The sequence below is a fragment of the Rattus norvegicus genome, chromosome 2 (assembly GCF_036323735.1).
Source record: "Rattus norvegicus strain BN/NHsdMcwi chromosome 2, GRCr8, whole genome shotgun sequence".
Lineage (NCBI taxonomy): Eukaryota > Metazoa > Chordata > Mammalia > Rodentia > Muridae > Rattus > Rattus norvegicus.
Window position 1 is genome coordinate 192377540 of NC_086020.1, and position 15937 is coordinate 192393476.

Here is a 15937-nt window from a genome sequence, read left to right on the forward strand (position 1 = left end):
AAAGCTGGGAAGTCAGGGAGAGAGTTCAGTCAGTACAGTGCTCGCCTTAAATATGGAGACCCAAGTTCAGGAAGCTGCTGTGGTGGCACATGTTCGTAATCCAGCACTGGGAAGGTAGAGACAGGAGGATCACTGGTACGGGCTGACCAGGCAGTCTAGCCTATTTGGTGAGTCTTGGTGAGAGACTTTGTCTCAAAAACATAGTGAATTGCTCCTGAGAAATAATTCTCAAGGTTGTCTTCTGGCCTTCACACTCATGTCTGGCCTTCACACATAGAATCATACACACAGACATACCTATACGTATGAGTACACACGAATCAGAGAGAGGGGGAGGGGCATTTGGAGAACTAGCCTCCTACAAATGTCTTGTTTTAAAATTCTGTTAGAAAGGCTGTTTTGGTGTTATATTTCTCTTACCCAGTTGGGTTTCCACGCTTTAGCTCCAGAAACTAGCATGGACTTGAGAGAAACAACCTAAGATAGAAAACTATGGGGATACCACAGGGAGGGTTGGCACAAGTAACTCTATTTTGGCATCATCATAGTACCAGAGTGCAGAGTCTGATATAGGATGCCATCCACAAGCCTTCAGTTGCCTTCTAACCCCTGAGTAATATGGGTACTTGTAAGGAGACTCCTGTGAAGAGGAACTGGATCCCCTACATAGCAAATTGATTATCTAATGAAAATATTGATTCACTATCATCTCTAAAGATGAAAAACATCCATCTCCACGAATCTTTAATTTCTACCTCATTTTACCCCTATGCTAGAATGACCACTAGCTCCTTGTAGAGGAATTTTAATCCAACAACATGGGTAATCTGGCAAGGGGTCATATTCAAACTCCTAGTTCTGTATGATTCGACTGGAATATAGATATACCCTTAGCACACACCTTTAATGTAAAATTAGTTTGTAGAAGGAAGCAGCCACATTTGAAAGTGATGTCAGTCTAATTGAGGGGCAGACAAAGTAACAAATGAGAGAAAGAGTTGACAAAATGAGTCAGAGATAGGGTACACTCAACTCTCATGAGAAGAGCACAGAAGAGAGAAGCTATTTAAGAGCAGCCCAGGGAGAAGGAAGTTCAGTTTGTCAGTCAGTTGAAAATCGATGCAGTGAGTGTAGTACAGTGGAGTTGAGTTCACTTCTAGTTTATGCAGTTTGGTGCAGGTTATTAGAGATAGTTGAAGCCAGGGAATAAGAAGGAGCCAGAAGATTAGAACAGACTTAACCAGAGTTTGTGTGAAGCCAAGCAGAGCAATTCAGTGAGAAGCTTAGAGAAGCCAAATTGAATCAGTCAGCTTAGAGAGGAGTTCAGCCAGAACAGTTGAGTTGAACCAGCCAGCCAGAGTTCAGAAAGAACCAGAAAGGGTGACATTATTCAACACTAAGCCTCCAAGACAATTACATTGGGTGGATAAAAGCAACTTTTATAGATACTCTTGTTCAACATGTGTGTTTGCCTACTGCTATAGCTTGGACACGTTTCCCCCCGAAAGGCCTGGTGCCAGAGGTTCAGTGTCAACTTGTGGCACTGCTAGGGAACATTGAAAGTTTGAAGGCGGGTAGCCCAACTAAAGGAAGTTAGGTAGTTGGGGACACTCTCTGAAGGAGTTACCAGGTTTCTGTTTTCTGCTTTGTCTTCTGCTTAGTTGTCTTCTTCTTCTTCTTCTTCTTCTTCTTCTTCTTCTTCTTCTTCTTCTTCTTCTTCTTCTTCTTCTTCTTCTTCTTCTTCTCCTCCTCCTCCTCCTCCTCCTCCTCCTCCTCCTCCTCCTCCTCCTCCTCCTCCTCTTCTTCTCTTTTTGCTTCTTGACTCTGCGAGGTGAGCTACATCTGCAACCATGCTCCCCGCATGATGTGTTGCCTTCTCAGAGGTCATGGTCCCAAACCTCTTGAGCTATGAGCAAAAGAGACTTTGTTTTGTTTTTCAAGACAGGGTTTCTCTTTGTAGCCCTGGATGTCCTGGAATTCAATCTGTAGAACAGGCTGGCCTTGAGCTCACAGAGAAACACCACCACCTAGCTGAGACTTTCTTTCTTTAAACCTGATTATGGTTTTTTCGCCCTGTGCTGAGAGTGCATTAGTGCACCCAGTAACCCTGCCTTTTCTCTGGTTACTGTCTGGTGCCTTCCCTACTTTAAAGTCGTTGTCTGGAACTTATAATTTAGAAATTAACAAATTTTATGCTATATTATTTTATATTCTTGTTTTATAATTAAAACTCACTTTTAGAAATAATGTTTTTTAATGTTTTATTTATTTAGTGTGTATGTGTGCACATGTATACTGTGGGGCACACAGAGGTTGCAGAACAACTTGAGGGAGTGTTTTGTCCTTTTGCCATATGGGCACCAGGGGTCAAACAGGTTATCAGGGTTGGTGCCAAGCCCCCTTACCTGCTGAGGCATGTCAGCTGCCCAAGAAATCACAGCTTGATGCTTGGTCCTGCAAACTTTCAACAATGCTGCCCTTTCTGTTGACCTGGAGAACTGCGTCATATAAAACCATGGTGCCAAAAGGTGAGTGAGGGCATCCAGGCTGGCATAGTCTACCTCAGCTGTGGGTGAGAGTATCCAAGGTGGCATAGTCTGCCCAAGCCAAGCAAGAACAAACTCTGCATCTTATTCCTTTAGAAAAAGAACAGTGATGGAAAAACTTACATAACATTTCTCATCTAATATTCATGGCCCTAGTAAAAACCAGAGCAATAATCAAAATGACACTTTCAGAATACATTAATATCATCCTGAATGCCAGAAAACATAAATATTTTAAGCTTCAGGCAGATAGTGTGTTGATTGAAATCAGAGGCTCCTATTGTTTCTAACCACGAGAATCTCTAAATAAACTAGGGGAGCTCATGAGAGGACCCAAAGCTTTGTTTTTAGAAAGCAGGATTGTGTGTGTGTGTGTGTGTGTGTGTGTGTATGTGTGTGTATGTGTGTATCATGTGTGTGTAGGTGATCTGAGTGTGCATATGTGTAGGTGGTCTCCCTGTGTGTGCCTGTGTACACCATCTGTTTGCAGGTGCTTATGTGTGTGTGTGTACACCATCTGTGTGCAGGTGTTTTGTGTATATATGTGTGTATACTGTATGTGCAGGTACGTGTGTGTGTGTGTGTGTGTGTGTGTGTATGTGTGTGTAGTGTACCATGTATGTGCAGGTGCCCATTCAGGCAAGAAGAAGGCATCAGATGCCTTGGAGCTAGAGTTACAGGCAGTTGTAAAGCATCAGGCATGGGTGCTAGGAACTGAAGTCAGATCTTCTGAAAGAACAGTAAATGTTCTTGACTGCTTAGCCACCTTTCCAACCTCCATGAACTGAGGTTTTAAAGTACAACAAAAATAATGGAAACTATTAGGACCATAAACTGTTATGAATTGATTCTGTAGTCCTTTTCAAATTTTACTTATTTATTTATTTATTTATTTATTTATTTATTTATTTATTTATGTGTGTATGTGTGTGTATGTGTGTGTGTATGTGTGTGTGTATGTGTGTGTACAGCATGTGTGTGCAGGTACTCATGTATGTGTGTGTGTGTGTACAGCATGTGTGTGCAGGTGCTCTGTATGTGTGCATATGTACATTGTGTGTGTAGATGCTACTGTGTGTGTTCCTGTGTTGAGTGCACGTGCACATTTGAGGTCAGAGGACAGCTCTCAGGAGTCAGTTCTCTTCTGCTACCTGGTAGATCTTGGAATACAGCTCAGGTCACTAGGCCTGCATGCCCCTACCCACTGAGACATCCTATCCCATTGGCCTTCCGATCCCGTTGGATGAGTTTCTGGTAAGTGAAGCACAGTGCTGCAGATGATCACACCAGGGCTGCCAAGACTCACACTTCCTGTTTAGTTTCCTGTCATTAACTGTGGGCTCCAGCTTGTAACCTGCGGTGGCCGTAGGAACATCAGTAGATTCCACACAGGTGGGCATCAGCTCCGTAAGACTTGACTATGGAAGTCTGCCTTTGTTCAGCTGTGATGACAGGAGGAAGATGGTCCTCTTTCTTACCAATGCAAAGCTGTGCAGGAAAAGGTCCAGATGTGGACTGAGCTATTGTTGTAGCCTCCAGCAGGCCACAGCCATATCAGCGGTCCAATGCCAAAGCAGCAGAACTGCCCAGCCAGGCCACAGACACATGAAAGCAATGAATAATATAACAGCAAAGATAATAAACCATATTGCATAAGTGGAAATGTAGAGATGTATAAAAAAGCGAAGCGCATTTATCCATTCATTAATAAACATTTTTTCAAGGACAGGTGAATGCATATTGTCTAGTCTACTCTCAGAGATGCCTTTGCAGAAGAATGCATGGGCCCTTTATAATAACTCTGTGGCCCCCAGAAAGTCTAGAACGTGTCATCAGGAAGGAAGTCTCCAATTAGGATAATGGTCTACAAAGAGTGATTTCAAAGTTAGGAAAAACTAGAGCCGCCCTTCTCTTCTCAGCCAAGTCTATAATGCAAGCTGACCCTTTACCTCTGAAAATAACCCTGTGCGTGCTGTGGTTCCAGAGCGAATCATCTCCCCTTTGCTGGTCTTCATGGCAACTTTCTGTCCAGTAAAGTCAGTTTTCTGTCCAGTGGCTTCTGCCCAAATAATCTGTATCTATCAGATGATGTATTTGTGTATCGCTTTCCAGGCTACAAAGTGTTCTTTGTCTTGCAAACCTCTCTTGTGCATTATCTCATCCAGGCTTGTCACAATATAGAAAGGTTATTTGTCCCAGATCATGTCAGACATGCCCGTGGAGGGCTCTGTCATCTGTCACCACTGCTGGACAGATGATTTAAACACAGACATCACAAGTGGTCCAGCCCTTTCATAACCCTGTGTTAAAGACACCGAGAGTGTGATCACCAGTATATGAAGACAAGGAATGGCATCTTCCTAACATGACTCAAGTTCATTTTCCATTATCTCTGGCATTAAGCAGGTTTCAATTAGGATTGTAGGTGGATTTCTGCTTTGTTCTGTGGAAGTTCTAATCAAGGCAGAAAAACTTCAACACCTCACTTTCCTCACAACAGTCACCAAAGCTTTGCATTTTTCTTTCTAAAGCTTCATCTCCCTCAGGCACATTTTAGCAAAAAGATGCGATTCCAAGCTTTCCAGATGTTGCCTCTCAGATGTGCCTCGGCACGAATCTAGGAGCCATCTGGCTGCAACAACAGCTGGACTGCTTCCAAATGTAAGTGCTCACGCAGGTAAGGCGGTGTGAGGAGAAGAATGCGGACTCCTTAGTACGCTGTCAGCTAAGTTTGTGATACTGTTTGACCAGCTGCTGAAATGAGCTCTCAGCGAAGGCAGCTTTCAGCAGTCGGCTTTTCTGTCTGGGTGCCTGAGGGTTATCGTTCAGGGGCATGCTCTGCAGACTTAGACCCTGTGTGTAATTCTGAGGTGTTGGAAACCCTAAGAGGTGATGCACATATCTGTAATCCCAGAAGGCTGTGAATACGGCTGGTTCTTCTCTCTCTTCCCCCCAAGAGTGAAAAGCATTTATCAGATCCTTCCTTGGCTCTGAAGCACTTCGTGATCAAATTGACCCCAAGACAGACAGAGACAGACAAACAGACAGACAGGTACACACACATATATTTCCTTCCTCCCTCCCTTCCTCCCTCCCTCCTTCCCTTCCTCCCTCCCTCCCTTTCTCCCTTTCTTCCTCCCTCCCTCCCTCCCTCCCTCCCTTCCTCTCTTCATCCCCTCCTCTTTTCTTCCTTCTTGTAGACTCCCCAGCCTCACTTTTCAAGGTGGGGTGTTCCCACAACGCCTCTGCTCCTTACTCTCTTTACAGTCCAGATGTTTCAGCAGAATAATGAATAACCATAGGGAGAGGTGATCATTTAGCAGAAGAGACTAGCAGACTTAGCTGACTTGCAGAAACTGCTGTTTATGGACAGCACCCCTCTGAGGGAGGCCAGGAACTTGGCAGCAGGCTTCAAGAAAGCAGCAGGAGGTGAAGGCAAGATGGGGGGTGTGGAGCAGTGAAACAGGAAGGAGATATACAAAGAAAGAGACCTCCCAGAAACCCTTGGGGGATATGTTAGCATTAACCCAAAGGGGAGAGCTAAGAAGCATTTGACCTGACTTCTCCACTCCGGTATCTTCATGGTCAACAGAGCACTGTCCTTTCTGGAATGGACTCTGTGTGTATTTTCCGTTACTGTGGATTGTATCTTCAGGATGTTCCCACCCTTTAGTTAGATGCAGAGGCTCCCTCTTCCTTGTTCTCTGCCCAGCCTCTCCTACTTCTGTTCTTACTCATGCTCTTATCTTGGCCAGGACCCTTTGCATACTCCTACTTACCTGCCATTTCAAGCCAGTCTTTAAAAGCCTGTTCTAATGCCAGCTTATTGGTCACCTTAGACCAGGATCATAGTTACAACTGAAGAGTAGGAGAAAAAGAGAAATATGTATGTGTATGATGTGGTGTGTGTGTGTGTGTGTGTGTGTATGTGTATAGTATATGTGAGTGTATGTGTGTGTGTTGTGAGTGAGTGTGTGTGTGAGTGCATGTGTGTGTGTGTGTGTGTGTGTGTGCGCGCGCGCGCGTGCGCATATGGGGTATAGGCTAGACCTATGTGGAGTAGTAGTCTCTTCAAAGATTTAAGAGCCAAGACAACTAAGTACATTTTGGACTGAATCCCTGTTTCCCCAAAGCTATAAGATGTATCTTAGAGATAGTTGGTGTGGTAGTTTGATTAAAAATGCTCTCCATAGGTTCAAATGCTTGCATGCTTAATCACCAGGGGCTATTTGAAAGGATTATACAGATTAGGAGGTTCCTTGTTGAAAGCAGTGTGTCACTGGGGGTAGGCTTTGAGGTTTCAAAAGCCCATGTCACACTGTGGGTCAGGATGTAGCTCTCAGTTACTTCTCCAGCACCATGCCTGCTTGCCACTATCCTTTCTGTCATGATGAGACTGAACTAAACCACTGAACTGTAAGCATGCCTCTAATTAAATGCTTTTTTAAAATATAAGAGTTGGTCACAGCGTCTCTTCACAGCAATAGAACAGTGACGGGGGCAGTTGGGAAAATAGTAACCTGAATAAGATAACGGCTGATATTAAGAAACTGTTAATTTAGCTTTTGCTTGGTGATGTTAAAGTTATATGGGAAGATGGCATTTCTTTGTAGATGCCTGATGAAGAATCACTCTGACTGTGATAATCTAGCAAACATGTATATTACAAGTACATGTGGCAAGTGCCGGCATTGAACTAGATGGCAGATGGTTAGTTCTCCTATGTTTTAAATTATTTTGTATGGGTGAGATCTTTCATAATTAAATATTTATTTTATTTTAAATATTTATTTTATTTTTAATTATGTGGATGTATACACATACACACAGGACGCAGGAGAGGGCATCCGATCTCCTGGATCTGGAGTTTCAGATGATTGGGTGCCAACCAAAATGGGTGCTAGAAACGGAACTGAATTCCTCTGGGGGAGAAGCTGGGGTTCTTGACCACAGAGCCATCTCTTTAGCCACATAAGAAAACTCCTTAAAAGAATTTAGAGCAGCAGTTCTCAACCTGTGTGTTGCAACCCCTTTGGGCTTTCACAGGGATGGCTTAAGACCATTGGAGAACACAGATATTTACATTATGAAGTAGCGATGAAACTATTTTTATGGTTGTAGGTCACCAGGACATGAGGAACAATATTAAAGGCTCACAGCGTTAGGCAGGTTGAAGACCACTGCTGTGGAGCACTACCAGATGTTTCTGCCAGGCAGAGTCTAGGACTAGGACAGACTGAAGGGCTTCCTTTGCAAGAGAACTGTTTTCAGCTGCACACAGGGCCCCTTGCCTGAGGTGAAGCTGTGGTTTGTTTGTTTGTTTACCTTAGTAATAAAGGAAATGAGAGCTGCCATCTTCGTTCCCTCATTCCAGAAGTCCATGTAACAGTTGATAAAAGCTCACTCCATTCCAGACAGTCACACATGATAATTTACTTAGTTCTCATAATAGCTTTGTTCCTGCTATTCCCATTTCCTAGGCTAGGGAAAACAAAGCCTCCAAAATCCTCTTCGTGTTCTTTTTAGACCACAGAACTAGCCTGTGGCAGCAGGATGAGAATGTGACTCCAGTTCTGCAGATGTCACACCACATCCATCCATGTTTCTCAATCTTCCCGAATCCCTATATTATACTTCCTAACTGCAATTTTGCTACTGTTATGAATCGTAATATAAATACATGATATGCAGGATATCTGATATGTGACCCTTGTGGAAGGGTCTTGTTTGGAACTCAAAGATCTTTCTACTGCCCTTTCCTGCCAATAGCGCTCAAAGCCCTCAAGCCAGAGCTATAAACTTAAGGAGGGAACATAAAGTAATGGGGACCTGTTGGAGTATATTTGGGGTGTGATATCTTGTAAAATAGCCCCTCGGACCTAACTGGAGGACCGGCGTGCTTCCCTGGCTCCTTCACAGTATCCCTGAGGATTGTTAATTGTCATGTTTGAGGGCTCCCTTTCTATCCACTGAGCCAGAGTGCACCCCGCTGGGACGTCTCTGATTGCACCAAGGGAGTGCTGTTGGTGATTTGCAGCAGCAGTCTAGAAATCCATCTGCAGCCAGGAGTCAGGTTCTCCCGGAAGAGGGATTTCTGAATCAGAGCAGAAGCAGACACCCGACCACATCAAGGGAGAACCGATTTTCAGGCAGACGCTGAGCTGCTGTGTTTAAGAATGGCTACTGATTAGCCAACCACAGGGTGGGACAGGCTGGGCTTCTCAGTCAGGGCAGAGCACGGTGAGGCTGAAGGCTGAAGGAAGCAGGGGTGGGGGAGAGCAAAAACTGAAGGATCTGTGAACATCTGGGGATGCTTAATCAGGAGGAAATGGGGACCCCACACACAGTAGCGCTTTTATGAGCTCTGATTACACACTGGAGAAGACTGAAAAAATAACAGAACCTAATGCCCTGGTAACTAATAACCTTCGGATGGTAAATCATCCTGCTTTCTCTAATCTGCCCCTTCCACAGAGCATGATGCTAAGCTGAGCAGGTGTCTAGGCATTGGCTGCTGGCTAGTCACAGAGAATGAAGGTTTGAGAACATTGGAGAAATGTGACTCCAAACCCGCACCTGAATTGTGAAGACAGGGTAGGGGAGGAGGTGGGAGTTGAGGAGGATGGGAACAAGTTTCCTTTCCCTTTCTCATTCCTCCATTCATTCAGTGTTAAAAACGAGTGCATCTGGGCTCAAACCAAGCTTTGTCCCTTGAGAGTCCAATAATCCAGAGAACTGCTTGCTGTCTACAGGTTCTGCTTCTTCATGTGATCACGTGATGAAAGAGATCCATGGTGTAGAAATTTGTGTGTGCGCACACACACGAGCAGCTGTGTGTGTTATATGCATGTTTACATGAGTGTGCATGCATCTCTCTCTCTCTCTCTCTCTCTCTCTCTCTCTCTGTGTGTGTGTGTGTGTGTGTGTACATGCCAGAAGTTACACCTACAGGTATTTTTCTCCACCCTTGTGAAGGCAGGATCTCTCACCAAGCCTAGAGTCCATTGTTTTGCCTAGACTGGCTGCCAGCAAGCCGGGGAATACCCTCATCCCTGCTCCACCCCTAGAAACCCCCAGGCTCCAGGGTTACAGACGTTTGCCATCACCTTTGGCTTTTACACGGGTACCATGGGTACCATGGATCTGAACCCAGGACTTTAGCCTTGTGCAGCAAATGCTCTACTCACTGAGTCAGTTCCCCAGGTCCACCAGAAACATTTTGAGGAATAAAGTGCCCAGTTCAGTAATGCAGCAGCTCACTGGGCCTGACAAACAGCGACTGATCATTCAACACCTCCTATCGTTGAGTCCTTCATTACACATATCCTAGGCTACTTGCTTGAGGGTCCAGAGGTCGTGGGCTTAGAAAAACATAATTTTACTCTGCATTTGTGAAATGAGACCCTTTCCCAACGTCATCTCCCTTTTATTTCCTTTCTTCTCAGTTTCCCACTGACAGACCATGGAACCCATGCAAAAGGGAAAGGAGAGCCTTTGAGCAGAGAGGAGATAAGAAAGCGTGAGCTGTGTACTCTAAAATTCTTTGTGCGTGGTTCACAATAGACACTTGATAGTGGAATTAATAATTACTTCCAGGGGCCAAACAGTCAGGAAAATGGAACCTTTGTTTTTATTTTTCTGGTGTTTTGATTAAAATATAGTCACTCATTTGGAATTCCACGGCTGTGAGCTGGTGGTCCGAGGATCAGGTCAGTCCCAGCAACATGTTTTATTTGGCCTGCACAGTGTGTTAAAAATTAGAAAATTAACTCCGTGTTGCTTCTGGCTTCTTTCACAAACAGAACATCTAGCTGCCCTGGGCTGCCTTTCTTCATGGTAACAGGCAGGGGGAGCCAGGCAGAAGGAGGAGTTCAGGTTTTCCCACTAATGCATCTGGGCACCCCAGCCCGTTTCAGCCTTTTCTCACACTGCCAAGGAGCCACAGTTGCAGTTGATGGCCTCTTCCTGTGAGGTGAGTGCAGGTGACACCAGTGGTGCTCTTCACTATGCCTAGGGCAACTGACCAACACTTCACTTCCTGTCCAGATACAACCACCCAGTGTCGGTGCAACCAAGACCAGCCTTCCTTTCTGTGACCAACCCTTCCAAGGAAAGTGACCGAGTATCTAAAAGAGGGCAGCTTCCCTGTGGTTAGGAAACCACAGGATGGAACCTAAGTGTGAATTCTTCACATACTTCTCACGTGAGAGGAAGGAGGTTGTTCATCTGGGCTCATGTGATTCAGAGCCCAGGATGTTCAGAGTGGGAGCTGTGTCACCACAGAGTACCATGGGTTTATATTTAAACTTGCTTTTATATTTTTGACCAAGATGCAACTTTATTTTTTCCTTTTCTCTTTTTTTTAAAGGTTTGTTTTATTTTTTAATTGTGTGTGTGTGGGGGGTGTGCTTGTGTGTCCATGCACATGAATGCAAGTGTCCCCAGAGGTCAGAAGAGGCCCCTATGGAGTCGCTGGCAGTTGTAGGTCATTTGACAAGGTTCTGTGAGCCAAATTCTGGTCCTTTGCAACTGCTTAGGCCCTCCATACTGAGCTAGCTCTCCGGCCCTCATTTTCTTGTTTCAAGTGAGCTCCTACAAGGACACCTGATAGATAAAACTGGAACTTCTCTGGCTACCCATCATGGATCCCCAAATGATGCAGATCAAAAGCTACTGGTCTAGGCCATCATCTTCTTCTGTCACAAAGGATGGGACAGAGGCCCTGAGATGGAGAGAGGCCTGTCCATGCTCATGGATGGAAGCTGGACTAGCATCAGGACAGACTTTACTCTGAGTCTGGGGCCATCTTGAGAGTAGCACTGTGGTATGGACCCCTGGATGTGACCCAGCCATCAGATGTGGCCCTCACTCTGCAGGGTCCATCACTCTGCCTTTCACGTTTCCTGATGTGCCACACTGGCATTCTGCTCCCTGAGGTATCCATCCCCCCAGGTTGGCTGCCAGTAGTCTCTCCATTAATGTTTTGAGTAGTTACCTCCTACTTGGCACTAGGCTTGGTCAGCCTGACCAACAGGATATGGCAGAAGTGAAGGGTGTCACTTCTGAGACTAAGATGACATAGCTCACGCTGTCGTTTCTGTCTTCTAGATCATCCACTGTGGTGGAGGCAAGGAGCTGCAGTCTATGTTACAGACGGGAGAGAGCACAGAGAAGCACGGCCTATGACACCAGACATGTTCTTTGCATTGCAACATAGGAGGAGAGCTCAGTGAAACTGTCTGAGAGACCTGGAGCCAGAATAAACCATAATGTTCTAGTTTAGCTACTCTCAGATAGACGCATAAGCTTCAGAAGTGTTGACATTGCTTGTTTTAAGTTACTCAGTCATGGGGTAATTTGTTATACATCCATAGGGAACCAATACACTCTCACAGCAGCAGACACCTGAATACCTTACCTTTACCAGCATTTCAGGGTAGACACTTAAGTCCGTTTAATGTTAAACTGGATGACTTAGTCGTGGAACATCTGTTTGTTACAGTTCTAGAGGCTGCAAAATTCAAGGTTAAGGCACTGACAGATTTTGTATCTGGTGAGTACCTGTTCCCTACTTCAAAGAGACCAGTCGTATGGTAGTTCCTCACAAAGCAGTAAGGAAGCAAGTTCTACTGGGACTATTACAAGGGTACTAATCTGACTCATGAAGGCTTAATTCTTACTACAGGTTGTGTATGGTTTATCCTCAGGATTCATCTTGAAGTTTGCTTGTCCATGTAATGGCACTGGGAGGTAAGGTCTAAGTGAAGTTAGTGTCTTTGCTGTAGAACTGGATTAGTTTTCATAGACAGGGATTAGTTTTCACGAGAGCCGGTTGTTATAATGCAGGTAAGTTCATTGTCTCCCTCCTCCCCACTTTTTTGAACAAGTGCTTCTTACTATGCCTTTTTACCTTGTGTGAGGCAGCATGGGGTCCCATCAGAGGCTGCACTGTGCTTCCATACATCCAGGTCTGTGAGTGAAGGTGAAGTCCTTTCCACACATAATGTCTCAGATGGTCTGTTACAGCAACAGACCCAGACAGCACTCATGACCCTGTCTACATCTAGTTAGGAACCAAATGCCCTTGGCACTACCCCACTGGAAGATAGAGGTCAGTGAGGTCATGGGGGGGACATACAAGCATTAGGCCCATGACAAGCATACTTCAGAAAATTCAAAGTCCTGGCAAAGCATCATAAATGTTTTACTTCCTATAACTAAAATGTGATAAATAAAAAGCAAGAATTAGCCTGTTATTTGCCATGCACACACATTACTGGATTTTTTTTTTTTGCATTTCTTAAAAGAAACTATATGAAACCAAAGATAGTAGTTTTTAAATTGGGATGTAATTCACGTAGCAGGAAACTCGCCATCCTGAAGGGTTCAATTTAGTGTTTTTTTTTAGTGCACGTATGATGTTGCACAATCATTACCATCTTTAGAATATTTTTATCCTTCCAAAGAGAAACACCACACTTTCCCCTCCTTCCTCTCATTCTCTGACATCCACCAGTCTGCCTTCTGTCTCTACAAATGTGTTTATTCTGGAGATTTCATTTTGGTGGACTCATACAGTTTGTGGTCTTCTGCGTCTAGCTTCTTTCACTCAGCGTGTTTGCAGCATCTCTCCATGACTCAACATGATTGGAATGCCACTGCTTTTTCTGCTGAATCACATTTTGGTGGGTGGCTATACCACAGTCTTCTTTTCCACTCATAAGTTGGTGGGCATGGGTAGCGTCTCCACCTCAGAGCTGTTGCGAATGCTGCTGTAAGCATTTGTGGACATATCTTTGCAAGCACGTGTGGTTTCTTTCATTCTCTTCAATAAACCTAGAAGTGGAACTGTGGCATCATACCATAATTCTAGGTTCAACTGCCCAAGGAATTGTCAAACCATTTTCTGTAGTGGCTCAGCATTTTGCATTTAAGACATATTTTCACTCTATTAAATATTCTAGCAACCGGGCCAAAATGAAATATCAAAGTATGTAGAAAATTGAGACTTGGAAAATTTTTCGTTATTATATTCAAGTCTCTGCCTTTTGTCCTCATCCACTGTTAGGTTTGCCCTTGTAAGCTCTGGTCTAGTGGGTTGTTGAGCCCACCAGCTGTACTCTGACTTCCACTCTCTCTTAGAGCTGAACCCTGCCTCTAACTGAGCACTTCACTGCCCCAAACAAAGATGGTGTTTCTCCACCTCCTGTTAAGCTATTATGGTCTTTGACTAAGTTGTAGTAGATGGGGTAGGAGTAGAAATCTTGACGGTAACTTTCAAGAAATGCTCTGAAAGGGAGGAAACTTGAGCCTTTGTTCTTCTCCATCTCTGGCTGGAATACAAGTGTAATAGTTGAGCTCAAGCTGCCATGTTGGGTATGATTATAGATTACACAATAAGGCAGAGCAAGAAAATGGAAGCTATTTGGAGATTTTTTTAATTGGATGTTTAATTTACATTTCAAATATTATCCCCTTTCCTGGTTTTCCATCCATAAACCCCCTATCCTATTCCCCTCCCCTGGCTTCTATGAGGGTGCCCCCCCCAACACTATACAACCCTAAGCTAATTTTAGGTTGGTTGGTTGAAATAAATTAGTATCTCATTTTAATCTATAGTTATTAGGACTATGTGTTCTAACAGTTGAACTTAACTTTGAATGACTAAATGCTTTAAGTGTAGTAGTAAAGGATCAAGTTGTCACTATGTCTCTTTTGAACTTGTAACACCGACAGCTGTGTGGTCACTCACCTACATCCTGCCTCTCACTAACCTGCCCTTCACATGGTATTCAGTATTATCTTTTTAACCTGATTCTGTCATGCCATTTGCAATGGACAGTGTTGCTCCATTCATCTTGTGATAAAGACTAAGACTCTCAAAGGCCTTGCAGCATCTGCTGAGCTCATCCTGTTCTATTGTCCTCTGCTTCAGGCTCACTGAGATTAGGTTCCTTTAATAGGTCATACAGTGTCCTGTGACAAGCTTTGTGCACATTTGAGCTGAAGAAAATTCTCTCCTGCACTGCATATCATCTTCACTCTTGGCTATACTGAAGCTCTAACTGAAGCCTTCTCTGGTCATCCTCACTTGTGTCTGCTTCCCCACCACATGGGCTGTGTCCTCTCTGCTCAGTATGGTACAGGCTCTGACATGTGACAGATGTTCATGCTAGAATGCCTCTAAGTGCTAAGTTAAGAAGTGTTGGTACCATGTTGTCTAAATCCATTTTCTGTTACTATGGCAAAATACTTGAGACTGGCACTTAGAAGAACAGAAGTTTATTAAAACTCATTCTTCTGGAAGCTAAGAAGAGCAAAATCAGGTGCTTGGGCCTGGTGAGGGCTTGTGGTGGGCACAACTCTGGAGACAGTAAGCTTACATCTCTAAGAAGGGTATTGATCCACTCCTGAAGGCTCTGGCCCCATAAGTCTAGAGTCTGCCTTTTCACTGTGCCTCAATGACAGTCAAAATTCAGGATGGGTTCAGGAGGGAACAAGCTATATACAAGTCACAGCACATGAACCTACTATTAATCCTCACCACTCTTTGTTTTCAGCTATCTGTTGGTAAGGTGGGTGATCACAGTGTTTATATAGTCTCCTTGAATATTCATTTATTCATTCATAAAATAGGGGCACACACACACACTGCCCATGTTCACTCCCCCTCCATGTAGTCAGGCCTGTTGAGCACTGAGCTGGACTGGAGGGAGGGAAGGTTAGCAGGGAGCAGGTGGATCCAGTGTAGGTCTTTGGTAGGCCTCAAGGGCACAAGCAAAGAACAGACTCAGGAACAGCTTTAGAGAACTGGTTCCTTTATTGTGGGGGAAGAAAGGGGTGTTTATGTCTCTGGAGAGGTGGCAAGGGCGGGGTGTTAGAAGATACTTTATCTGCTTACTCAGGGGCTGTAGGGTCTGAGGAGGAAAAACCTTATAAGGTCAAACAAGGAGCAAAGCCTGATCATTGTCAGGGTAATAAATTGCTGTTCGGGTTGATGGTGAGGGGAGCAGGCTTTATGACAGGAGATTGGGGAGTGGAGAAGTCACTTCCAGCTGTCCTCATATTTGAGGTATCTAGAGTTGAAGCTTCCTTGACCCCTCCCCTAAAACCCTGGGCTATTATGGTTACACATGCATGCTCATGCATATTTGCACAGGCACGTGAGCACACACACACACACACACACACACACACACGTGCACACACACAGTTACACACATACCATCTTAAATGCCAGCAGTGTGTTGGGTCAATAGAAAGATGTCTTACATCTAACAAGTGCTCAAAATACAGAAGCCAGTACTAGTTACGAGTTAGCAGAAAAAAGGAACTCCTATTTGTTCTCTTCTGGGGTGGTGAGGCCAAGGTAGCATGTGAGGGTATGGCCA